General features: G+C 31.0%; 1 long non-coding RNA gene across 3 annotated transcripts; it reads left to right on the top strand.

Moving 5' to 3' along the window:
• Positions 1-1,123: 1,123 nt before the first annotated feature.
• Positions 1,124-11,087, top strand: LOC123536055 (uncharacterized). 3 transcript variants are annotated; one of them, XR_008368258.1, is made up of 6 exons: positions 1,124-1,177; positions 2,113-2,185; positions 2,521-2,718; positions 3,303-3,439; positions 8,101-8,187; positions 8,696-11,087. It is a non-coding gene; the product is annotated as an uncharacterized LOC123536055 (long non-coding RNA). The 3 variants fall into 3 exon arrangements; XR_008368257.1 differs by lacking the exon at positions 8,101-8,187; XR_008368259.1 differs by lacking the exons at positions 1,124-1,177; positions 8,101-8,187 and adding an exon at positions 1,384-1,692.
• Positions 11,088-12,093: the final 1,006 nt, after the last annotated feature.

Raw genomic sequence — 12,093 nt, forward strand, 5'->3', positions numbered from 1 at the left:
AAACAAAATAGAAACACAGTGAACAGAGAAATATAGTTCCCAAGAGAGACAAAATTTGATACCATCATATTAGGAAAGCTGGTGGTGCAGAAAAGAAATCTTATTTCGTCATTTTTCGGTCAGTGCTTTTTTATGACGTGTGGTAGTTGAAGTGATTGATTTGTGGTAGAACTACAGTATGAAGTTTAAAATATAAAACACAAGAAGTTATGTAAGAAGTTGTAGATAGTTTTGCATTGGAGTTGTAGATTGATTTGTACATAGTCTTGCTAATGTGTTCATTGTAACTTACATGAATTCGATTTATATTGAACTAAGTGAATGCAACTAACATATTAAAAGTATATTAGCTATTGAAAATGTATTTATTAAACCAAAGCGACAGAAGTGTCAGGTTTCCATGTTTTGATCAGCGTTAATATCAGTACTGAGATTTAAAGTGAAATATCAAATAAAGAAAATCTAATATAAACCACTTTTGCATTACGTTCCAGCGCAGATTGAAAAGAAGATCACTACTTTTTCGAACTTTACGAATACAATTAAATTGAACTTCAGTTTTATGATTCATGGGTAGAACTGAATTACATTGATGATTTATGGGTTTATGGGTAAAATTGAATTACATTTGTATCTACTTATAAAGTATGCTGAACGTTTCGGACAAATAAATACCACAAAGTATGAATAGATGATGGCATTATATATGTATTCATTGTGACTAGAAAAGATGGATTGGTTATTTTACATTGCCATTCGTCCTACAAGTCGGATTAAACCGGAATTTGAAAAACCATGTACTGGTATAAACAAAGATAATTATGTTAAGAGGGAATTCAAATAAATACTGTTAAAACGGCATAAACTCCAACCAAATAAATATCGACTTACGTTTCGCAAGAAACATTATCCTTATTTACTGACATTTTAAAAGCTCTCGTATAATAAATCTTCTTCTACATTTGAATAATGCATGTTATTGCCATAAATGTCATATGTAAACTATCGAATTATCTTATGCCGTTTTAATAAATACCCAAGTGTATAAACACTAGAAGCCTTAATGTAGCGATAGGAAATAGGCGCTTCCGCATAATCGGTATGTGTCGCGCACTAAACTGTTTACGTATACACCGGTTAACAACATCGATGTGTTCCGGCACTCGCAGTCAGAAAGGTAAGTTTTATTTCTCAAAATATTCTGTTAAGTACTATTTGTCAACGTATAAACACATGTTCAGTCCAAACTTACGATATCAAAGATTGAATTTAACCCGGATTTTTTAGCGACGCCATTTGAACTCATTGATTTTAAAGGTGTGTAGTTCTGTTCTGTCATTCTCTATTCATAACTTGTGTTTACACGAATCTTCAAAATGTGCATATTTATGTGGGTTTCATTGGTGAACCAGTGGCGCATGGAAGCTAAATATATTGTTAATGGCAGTTGGTAAGTGGGAATGGTCAATTATTTATGGTTTGTTTTTGGTTTGCAAAATAATCAAAATGTTAGTTTGACAGACGACAACAACAACAACTCGTTATAGTTTGTTTCAAGACATCTAGAAAATAGAATAATAGAATCATTTTGATTTTGTTCGATGATACAAACTGGAGCATATTATGATCTGTTTGTTGGATGATTTTAACATAATGTTTTAACTGAAAATTGTTTTATGGTACTAGAAAAGGGTAATGCAGTTTTTCCTTGAGTACCTATACTTTCGGATAAAATTTATTTCGGATGTAATATTTGGCTACTGTAGTATTATGTTTTTTCTTATGTTTAAAAAAATGAGACATGCTGGGCAGTTTTCCTGATTTTATTTTGTTATAAGTTATACATTAAAATAATGTATGTGTCATTAGGATAAAATAGAGCTGCATTTGGCAACATAGTAAAGATTGGACGAATTTTTTTTGGAGATACCAAGGAGACGCCCCGGTACTTCCCGGAACTAAGGGCTGGATACACAACCGGTAGGGGGGGGGGGGGGCACATGAGTCTAACGACTAGAGTCGCCGAAAGGAGGTACATCAGATAGATACACAATGGAGTGTTTCATATGATAAATTACGTTTTAATTTTATTAATTACTTTGTATATTTCAGAAGCTGTGTGTTCACTGTTGGCACATTGAATGATTGACAGCATTGGATAAATAATGCTCTATTTGATAAATACGTAAGAAAATAACATTTCAATATTTAAGGCAAATGATTTATACATTTGAAAGGATATGTAAATTCAAACTATTTTAGAGAATTTATAAATGACTGCCTCCTTTGTAAAACAAGATTTTATTCTTATTTTTAAACTGATTGTTACTGTTATACTCAACAGTTAACATAAGAGAATAAAAAATACATGTGATATCAATGTCTATTTGCGTTTGACCTCCTTTTAAGCTGCCATTTTACTAACTTAAATATGGACGTTAAAAAATTAAAACGGTGGATAGGTAGTTTTAGGTAATAAGGGTCTTCAGTTTTAGATATGAAGATAAAACTATATTTCAGGTAAAGTACATTGGACAGCTGAGATTGTGGTGTTGACATCTGAAATTGGAATTTGGACAGCTGAGATTGTGACTTGGACAGCTGAGATTGTGCTGTGGACAGCTAAAATTGTGGTGTGAACTACTGATATTGTGGTGTTGACAACATATTGTGGTGTGCACATGTGATATTGTGGTGTGATGGTTTAAAGTAGCAAAGGTATAAAGCATGTATTATATTATTACGTTTCATTATAGTTTGACTATACAAAGGAGAGCCTTTATACTTACCCTGAATTTAACAAGACTTAAATCTTCTGCAAAGTACTCTGAGTTCTGTGAAAGTCACCGATGTCAATTGACTCAATTGTAATGATTATTTGAAAATTGAATATTTAAAAACGTAACACAGGAATTAGCTTTAACTTACTCCAGAAACAACAGTGTTAAACATTCCTGTCTGATGTCTCTCATATGACAAAACTATCTTTTAAAGGTAAATTTCAAAATTTAGTACTCTACATTTCAAGAGTAGAATTATTATCTGAAAATGAAATGTATGGCTAACCAAATAAAATGCCAAAGATCTAAAACAAATGAATATTCCATACTAATTATGTTAAGAAACTAATAATTTAATTAAATATGTACACAATGTCAGTTTCAGTACAGTTGGTTTTTAAGTCCACATGTGCTAACTTATACAGGGACATTTTTTTTTTCAATCTGAATAAATTATAGGATAGATTGTTTTAGATAAGAAGGGTGTTAGGTTTTAGGTATGTAGATAAAACTTTATTTCAGGTAAAGAACGTTTGACAGCTTAGATTGTGGAGTGGACAGCTGATATTGTGGTGTGGACAGCTGAGAATGTCATGTCGACTACTTACATTGTGGCTTGCAGAGCTGATATTGTGGTGTGATGGTTTAAAGTACTAAAGGTATGAAGCATGTATTATATTATTACATTTCATTATAGTTTGACTATACAAAGAAGAGCTTTTATACTCACCCTGACTTCAACAACACTTAAATCTTATAAAAAGTACTCAGAGTTCTGTACAAGTCACCGATGTAATTTGACTCAGTCATAGTACTTATTTGATAATTAATTATTTAAAGACATGACACAGGAATAAGCAGTAACCTGAACCTGAAACAACAGTGTTAAACTTTTCTGTCTGATATTATAAACTGATAAGACAGATTATCATGTAAAGGTAAATTTAAAATAGAGCAATAGAATTAAGTGCAATTTAAATATAAGGCTGACTCAAGAGAATGATAAAGATCTGAAACAAATCAATTTTGTATACTAATTTTGTTAAGAAAGGACAGCAATTAAAACAGTTTACAGTGTTGTTTCAGTATAGTTGGTTTTTAAGTCTACAACTGTTGTATATTGACAAAATTAACAAAATCATATGTATTACATATATAGAATTTTGAATGCAGCCATATCTTTTAACATTATTATGTAAAAAGATTGTATTCATGTTAATAAGTTGAAACATATATGGGAAATTCAATTTTAAAACCTGTATTAGTGATATGATAAAATTATTGGAAATTAAATACTTTGAATAACTACAAATTTCTGCTTGTAGAACTAAAAAAAAATGTTACATTGTAATTAAGTTGCCCAGGACAAAGTTTACAAATAAATTTTATTTGTGTTGTCTTCTTGACAACATCAAACATACAAATGCACCATGATGACAACAAAAATATTTTATTTATTAAAAATGTTTCCAAATATTGAAATGTATGATGTCATTTCAGTGATATACATAATTTATAGCACAAATGACATCTAGTATACAGGCCATGCATGGCAACCTGATATTCCTTTTATGATTTTAAAAAGAAATATCTGATTTATATAAAACCATTGCAAGTCTTGTTCTGGTGAAGGTAACTTCTTCCAATTTTCATATTTGAATGTTTATTTTTGACTTTTTTTCTTCAAAATTTGGTATTTTTAATTTAGAATGTTTTGCCACTAATGCAGGTTATGAAATTACTCATATCTAATTCTTCAATTGTGAAAAGTAATATTAATTATCACAAAGTAAAATGGTGAAAAGTTTGAGAAATGAAAAACTGATCCTTATGCTAGTGAGATAATTTATAAAACAGTAAAGAAAATAAAATAGATATGCATATTAGAATTAAGAAAGATATTTTGTTTGACTTTAATACAGCTTTTGAGGTACATTAAAAACTTTTGAATTGCCAAAATGTCTGTGTCATACCAAGAGGTGCTAAATATCTTTAAAAAATCAAACAAGGATTGTGCTAAAGTTCATGAAATTATTTGCTCAAAATTTGAAATTCAACCAGAAAAAGTATATGCAAAGAGCCTATATGGCAAATTGAAAAGGGCTTTAATAAAAGCTAATAGATTGAAAAATTCAACACAGGAGGTGGAATATACCAGATTTCTTACATCATTCTTCAAACTACCTGAGAGTTGTGCACTTAAAAAAGATATTGAAGAAACCAAGAGGAAAGAAAGTTCTGAAAAAATGAAAACAATATTTGAACAAAATATAAAGATCAGAAAACTTACAAGTGATGTAATGCTGCTTAGACAAAGACTAAAATCAATAAATTTGTCAAGGCTTAATCAAAGAATTAAGAGGCAGTCATTAAGGATCAGAACACAAAACATCCTTATAAGTAAATTAAGAAAGGAGCTGAAGAAGATTTTGAAAAGAAATCAGTCGACTAAGTCTACACAGTGTAACACTTTTAAATTTGAAATACAAGAAATAAAGGAAAGAATCGATGAATTAAACGAAGAAAATGAAAAAATTACCAGAAAAACATCTGAACCAGGAGTATTTGATTGTAGGACTGAAAGCACAGGCAAGCCCTATAAGGACATTGTAAGGGAAGTATATTATGATTTAATAAGTTTGAATGTAGGAGTAAATAACATTGAGAAAGTTATTTCAAAAGTGTTAAAATTAGTAAACGTTAAAACAAGCAATCTTCCATCTGAAAGGACAGTCAGAAATTTTCAAACTGAGTTGGGCATTTTAACCAAACATCAGTTGAGTGAAGTTATAAACAGTAGTGAAAACTTAACAATGCATCGGGATGCAACTACTAAAAAAGGAAGACATTTCTATGGGGTAGAGATATCTGGGAAGGAACAGACTTATACAGCAGCGTCAAGAGAAGTGCCTGATGCAAAAGCTGAGACATATGTTAATGTAATCAGTGATTTACATTCGGAAATTAATCAAGTCAATAATGAATCAGATTGCCCAGTTTTTTTCAAAAAGTAAAGAATTCTATGACAGATAGATGTGCAACAGAAGAAAAAGTAAACAAGATACTACAAACGGAAAACAATATGAAAATAAATTCTTACAAGTGTTCTGTTCATCCTGTGTTACAATTTCAAGACATTTGTGAAAAAGAAATCATTGTAATAGAAAAAGAAAATTGTGAAAATCTTAAGAAAGATATATCTACTGGAAATGTAATAAAGAGTACATCAAAGCTTTTTTTCAAAGATGGTACAGGGGATCCAAAATTGGCAACAGCTTACATTAAAAGTAAGGGATTTGAGAAAGTACCTATTGAAAATTTTAGAGGTAATCGCTTCAACACCTTTTTTTACAATGCTTTAGGTATCTTTTTACTTAGAGTACACATCATTGAATATCTCCAACAAACAAAGACTTCACATAATTTCATTCAGAAGATAGTTGTTGAAGGATTAAACAATAAGTTAATCATTAACATGCTCTGTGCATTAGCTATAATTTACAAAGTGATAACAGAACCTTACATGAAAATGACAATGAGGAATGACTATAGTACTTTACAAATGACTTCATTTTATCAAAGGTTGATTGATGTTTTATGTATCGGAGTAAATGATCCAAGGAGTATCATTATGAACAAAGTGAAAATAGAAGTTGGACCGCAAACGGAAAGTGATATACACATTTCAGATGAAATCCTTTCAGTAGCATCAGACAATGCTTTCCTAGAAATATGTTGTCAAGAGATTTTCAAAAGTTTTTAATTAACAAGTGTAAAAAGACCTTTGCAGATTACATTGAAGGTGGCAAATTTCAAAACCTTCAGAAAATGTTATTAAAGAGTCTGAATTTTGTCACACAAAATAATATTACAGTTGAAAGGCTTATGGCAAAATTGGATTCAGGACTCAATAAGGCACCTAATATTAATATAGAAAATTTAGAATCAAGAATAATTTATCAAAATAATAATACAGGACTATGGATTGAGAGAAAAGATCAAACTAAAAAATTCTAAATCATATCAAAAGCAAGAATGAAAAGAACTCAAGTTCAGAAAATAAATAATGATAAAAGAAAAGAAATATATGAGGCCTCTATTATAACAATTAATGAAAGAAAAAGAAAAAAAATTGAAAGTGAAGAAAGAAAAAGTGCAAAGGCATTAAAACTACAAGAAGACATAAGTGTGCATGGGATTGCAAATTGTGAAAAAGAAATAGAACAGAAATTAAATAATATGTCAAACAAAACGGAGAAACTTAATTATCTAAAAACACAAATCAACAATTTAAAGAACTCTATATTTCTGCATAATAAAACCTTAACACAATTTAGCAAGGCTGGAAAAGTGCTAGGTGTTGAGGAACTGAAAATCAATTTATTACATCTCTTAAAGAAGAAGGAATTACAATCACAAATATCTGACCCTCTGGAATGTGTAGGAAAAGGAATTCATCATATTTGGACAGAAGAGAATGGAAATGATAAGTCATATTCAGGGAAAATTCTGTCTTTCGACAAAGGAGAATTTAAGGTGATTTTGGCAATTCAGAAATTTATTAACTAATTGCATGTGTTCGTTTAATTTCACTGACAACAATGAAAAACAATGATAGAGGTTCCTTTATTTTTATCTTTATGCAATTAAACCTGTCATTACCAGTCAGGTAAAAGAGAGAAAACTGTTTAGTACATTTGGCAAAATTACAAAGAGAAAATTAAAAGCTGCTTAATGAAGATATACTATGCTATTGCACATATTTGATTGCATAGAAGAGCACAAACAATACTATACTGATGAGCGATACTTTTTTTTAAACAAAGTTGTCATTTTCCCCTTAATTTTCATCTTTTTGTGTACATGTTCTTTGAATGGTAGAAGGCTTATAATAAGAACTTGGATACCACACATCTGTTAATTTTTCAATGAACATGATTGTATGAATTCACCATACTATTAACTTTAAAAAACTCTTTTTTCAATAACATTATGCACATTTGGTATTAAGATATTATACTGACAGATATAAACACAGATAAAGTTTAGACTCACTTCCCTTGGGACAATGGTTTAATTCTGATGTTGTTTTTAATGGATAAAGATTCTAATCAAATTTTGAGATGTATCAGACATTTGTTTTTTTACTGTAAAATAGTAACAGTTTATGTATTTCTTCACCTCAATACCCAATACATTGACTTCAAATAAGTAATTTATCAGTTAATTATATTTCTAGTAAAACTGAGTAATGAATAACCATTAAGATGCTGAATATGTGTTTATATGTGCATCTTATAATGTCTCATTTATTTTTCAGATTAAATATGAAGATCATAGTGTGTTTGATGTAAGCATTGACGAGGTGTGTGAGGACCTGAGAAATGGCACGCTTCAGTTCATATAGGTATCGTATAAGGGTTATAAGCTGACATTCGGATAACTTAGATAAGCAAGGAAACATCAACAATCCTCAATAGCTACCAGTAAATGTATGACAATAAAGTAGCCAATGTGTTTTAATAACATTACATCGTTTATCTGCAAAAGTAACATATGAAAACCAAAATTTATGCGTATTAAATAAATTATTTGAGCCGCGCCATGAGAAAACCATCATAGTGGCTTTGCGACCAGCATGGATCCAGACCAGACTGCGCATTCACGAAGTCTGGTCAGGATCCATGCTGTATTCTTTCAAAGCCTATTGCAATTAGAGAAACTGTTAGCGAACAGCATGGATCCTGACCAGACTGTGCGGATGTGCAGGCTGGTCTGGGTCCATGCTGGTCGCTAACGCATTATGTTCGTTTTATCGTGGTGCGGTTCATTTATAGAAAATCAATTTTTGTTAATTATTTTTGTATATATTTGTTGTTTATTTATTTAGTAAATGTTAATATATTCACTTTCAGATTTATTCCTTACTACCTTCCTGTCAACTATATCTTCCACAGCATGATTCAATCTAGTCCCAATCATTGCCTCTGGTTACCTCACCAGATGGTCCGTCCACAGAGTCACAAGCAACAGATACTAAAACTCGGCAAAGTACATGTACTTCAGTCTTCCAGAGGATATTGTTAACAATGATGATTTGATGTCAAAAAGAAAATGTATTTGAATAGCTATATTTCTCTTGTGTCACTTGGGTGTCAAATATCATTTTAGAGATTGTCCGGGCTGTAACTTTGCAACGTATAAACGGGCTTAAATGTTTGCCTCAGCTAGACAGTGTTGTGTTGAACTCCCAGTCCTTTTGACCGCTGGCGGGCTCGACATGTTTCCTGTGGGCATTTAGTTTATATTGCATATACTTCAAGTAGATACACATTTTAGAATACAGGTAGATAACCAAATAAGAAAGAAAACATTTTTTTTATTTTACATACATGTAATAGCAAAATTTGGAAAATTTTAACTTCAACTTTCACTGTTATATTATTATATAATCACTTATGATGAGTATGAATGCAATATTGACACTGTAGAAAATTAATCCCGCATTTGTGTTCATATGAAGATACAATATCTTGTTATCTATTATTGTCAATCATTGGTATGTAAGATTTTTGCCATATGTTTGAATAGCTGACAAGCATGGTAGAAATTATTATTAACCATTAACGGGCTAAATTTCTATAATTAACTTGTCCATCTTTCAATATGGACAGTATCATTAAATGAAAGGGATGGCTACCAAAACATACTGACTGAATGCAAACAGTGAAGATCTTGATCAGGCTATACAGATGTGCAGGCTGATCATGATCTACACTGTTCACAAAGGCAGAATCAATCGTGTCCAGCATGATAAGGGTTAAATCCATTGTTTTTACTGCCTCCTTTTTTGGCTCATTATTGTACAAGTACATATACAGCATTGCTTTTCTAACCATGTAATAATGCATATGATTGGTTTTCAAAATAACGAAGCTTTTTCTCCTCTCTCACCATACTTTAAATAAGTTCAGTTTTAGAAAGTGTTTTGGGGCAAATTATATTCAAATCAATGTAGTCAATGAATGTGTGCAGTTTCAGGTGAATGGCTCAAGCAGTTTTATATCAAATTATATAGTTAATTTTGTCCCCTGTGAATCCTAGAAAGTGTGACATTTTATATGAAGGGTAGTTTTCAACTGTGATTTATTTTTTCAAACCAAGCATTATTGTAACAGCTTTAATTTTTTATGTAAGCCAGACTCTGCACATTTAAAGGAAAATACTTTTTTTCATAAACTACATTTTATTCTTACCAATGTGTCAAATCTTGTGATGGAACCCCCTTCACAAATAAATATGAAAAAAATACTAAATTTAAATGTTGATCACTTCAATTTCATAACCCTATTGCTTTTCTTATGTCCTAATGTTTTACAAGATATTAATATTTTCAGCTATGAAGATACAATTAATATGATTTTTTGTTTGATAAATTAATTTAGCAGAACCTTGATGAATGTCTATACACCCCAAAATGTCCCCTTTGCACCATTTCAGTTGTTAAGTGTCAGATATAATTTGAGCCGCGCCATGAGAAAACCAACATGGTGGCTTTACGACCAACATAGATCCAGACCAGCCTGCGCATCCACACAGTCTGGTCAGGATCCATGCTGTTCGCTAACAGTTTCTCTAATTGCAGTAGGCTTTGAAAGCAAACAGCATGGATCCTGACCTGACTTCGCGGATGCGCAGTCTGGTCTGGATCCATGTGGTCCCAAAGCCACTATGTTGGTTTTCTCATGGCGCGGCTCATTTTATTTTTTAAATAGAATGTTATTTTACTTTACTTTTTCCTTGAAAGGGAGTTACAATGGATATTAAAGCAGCTTTTGACTTCACATGTAAAGGATTGTTAAACATTCACAAAGCCAAAGCTGTGCATCCTTTTTTAACATTCATAAATTACCTTAGCATTACAGTAATATGTACTGGCAGTTCTATATTCTGAGCAATGTGTACACAATGGTTAGGCAATACTTGACGATTTAGAATTATGTAAGAAACCCTGGAAAATTTATAAATCATTCTTTGCTTTTTTGCCAAAGTTGTCGAGTTTCAAGTTAAAAAGTTACTAATACTACTTCTTAAGCTGTTAATTTTACCTCCATATGTTAATGGCCGCTAGTGAATATTGTGTAGTTGAAAGAATTTTGATTACTACTGATTTATTGTATAAATATTTTTGGCTGCAATTTGTCCCCTGTGTATCTTCTCAGTAACATTATAAAGTATGTATGTATTTAACTATTCCACAACATACATCATGTGCCCTGACCTGCCATATTTGGTTAAATCAAGTTTTTATTGTTTTAATCATCGTTTATTTTAAGATTTACAATGATATTGAATATTTTTACTGAATTCTGTGTATGACAGAATATTTATGCTGAACCCTTTATATAACATAAGGTTTTTTATACTGTATTCTGTATATAGCAACATTATTTGTTTGTAAACTTTATTGCACATAAAATATCAAAAGCATTAAAATGTTTTAAGCTGTCAAATATTGCTTTTAACTATTCCATTTCTATATTCAAACACAAAAATGGACTATAGCAAAACCAAGAGGTCATTTGGGTTCAAATTATGTTAAGGTTACTTCCCTTTGCAAAAAACTGTAAAGCAAGCTAGAGTTGCAGTTCTTTCTTAATCACAGGAATGTTTTGTTAGAAGATAATTTGCAATACAATATTAATTCAATTATGATAGATTGTAAATATATGTTGCTGTTTTAAGTATACTGAAGGACTTCCAAACATATTTCTATATTTTCTAATCTTTAATTCTGCAGTTGAAAAAATATTGTTCTATCTCTACTTAATGGATTTTAGCACAATATGTCGTGTTAACTAGATATCATCTGAATATTCCAAACTAGACTCTTAAATATTATTAATAATACACTTTGTCTATGATATAAAGGAAATGCCGCATAAGTAAAGGAAATTCATTCAAACACAAAATTTACTGAAATAAGTTTTCGAAACTCAACTGAAAAGTCCAACGTAAGAAAAGACCATACAGGGGCAATCGTGAAATTGTTGTTAAAGTGGATAACTGTAAACACATTTCCTCACCATTGCGTGTTCGAAATCTTGCTTGAGGTAGAATTATTTAATGTGAGGAAGCAAGTCATCTTGAAACATCTGCGGAAGGGCACCCTTCTTCCCAGATGCCCGCTCGAAGCTGCAATAATGTCCGGAGGGTCGGGTTCATCAACCACCTCAAAAAATGAACATAATTATGTTTACATATATTGTATTTTTAACAAAATCCTATGATACTGACTTCAAGTTGACATTCT

This window comes from Mercenaria mercenaria, chromosome 17 (genome assembly GCF_021730395.1).
Source record: "Mercenaria mercenaria strain notata chromosome 17, MADL_Memer_1, whole genome shotgun sequence".
NCBI classification, from domain to species: domain Eukaryota; kingdom Metazoa; phylum Mollusca; class Bivalvia; order Venerida; family Veneridae; genus Mercenaria; species Mercenaria mercenaria.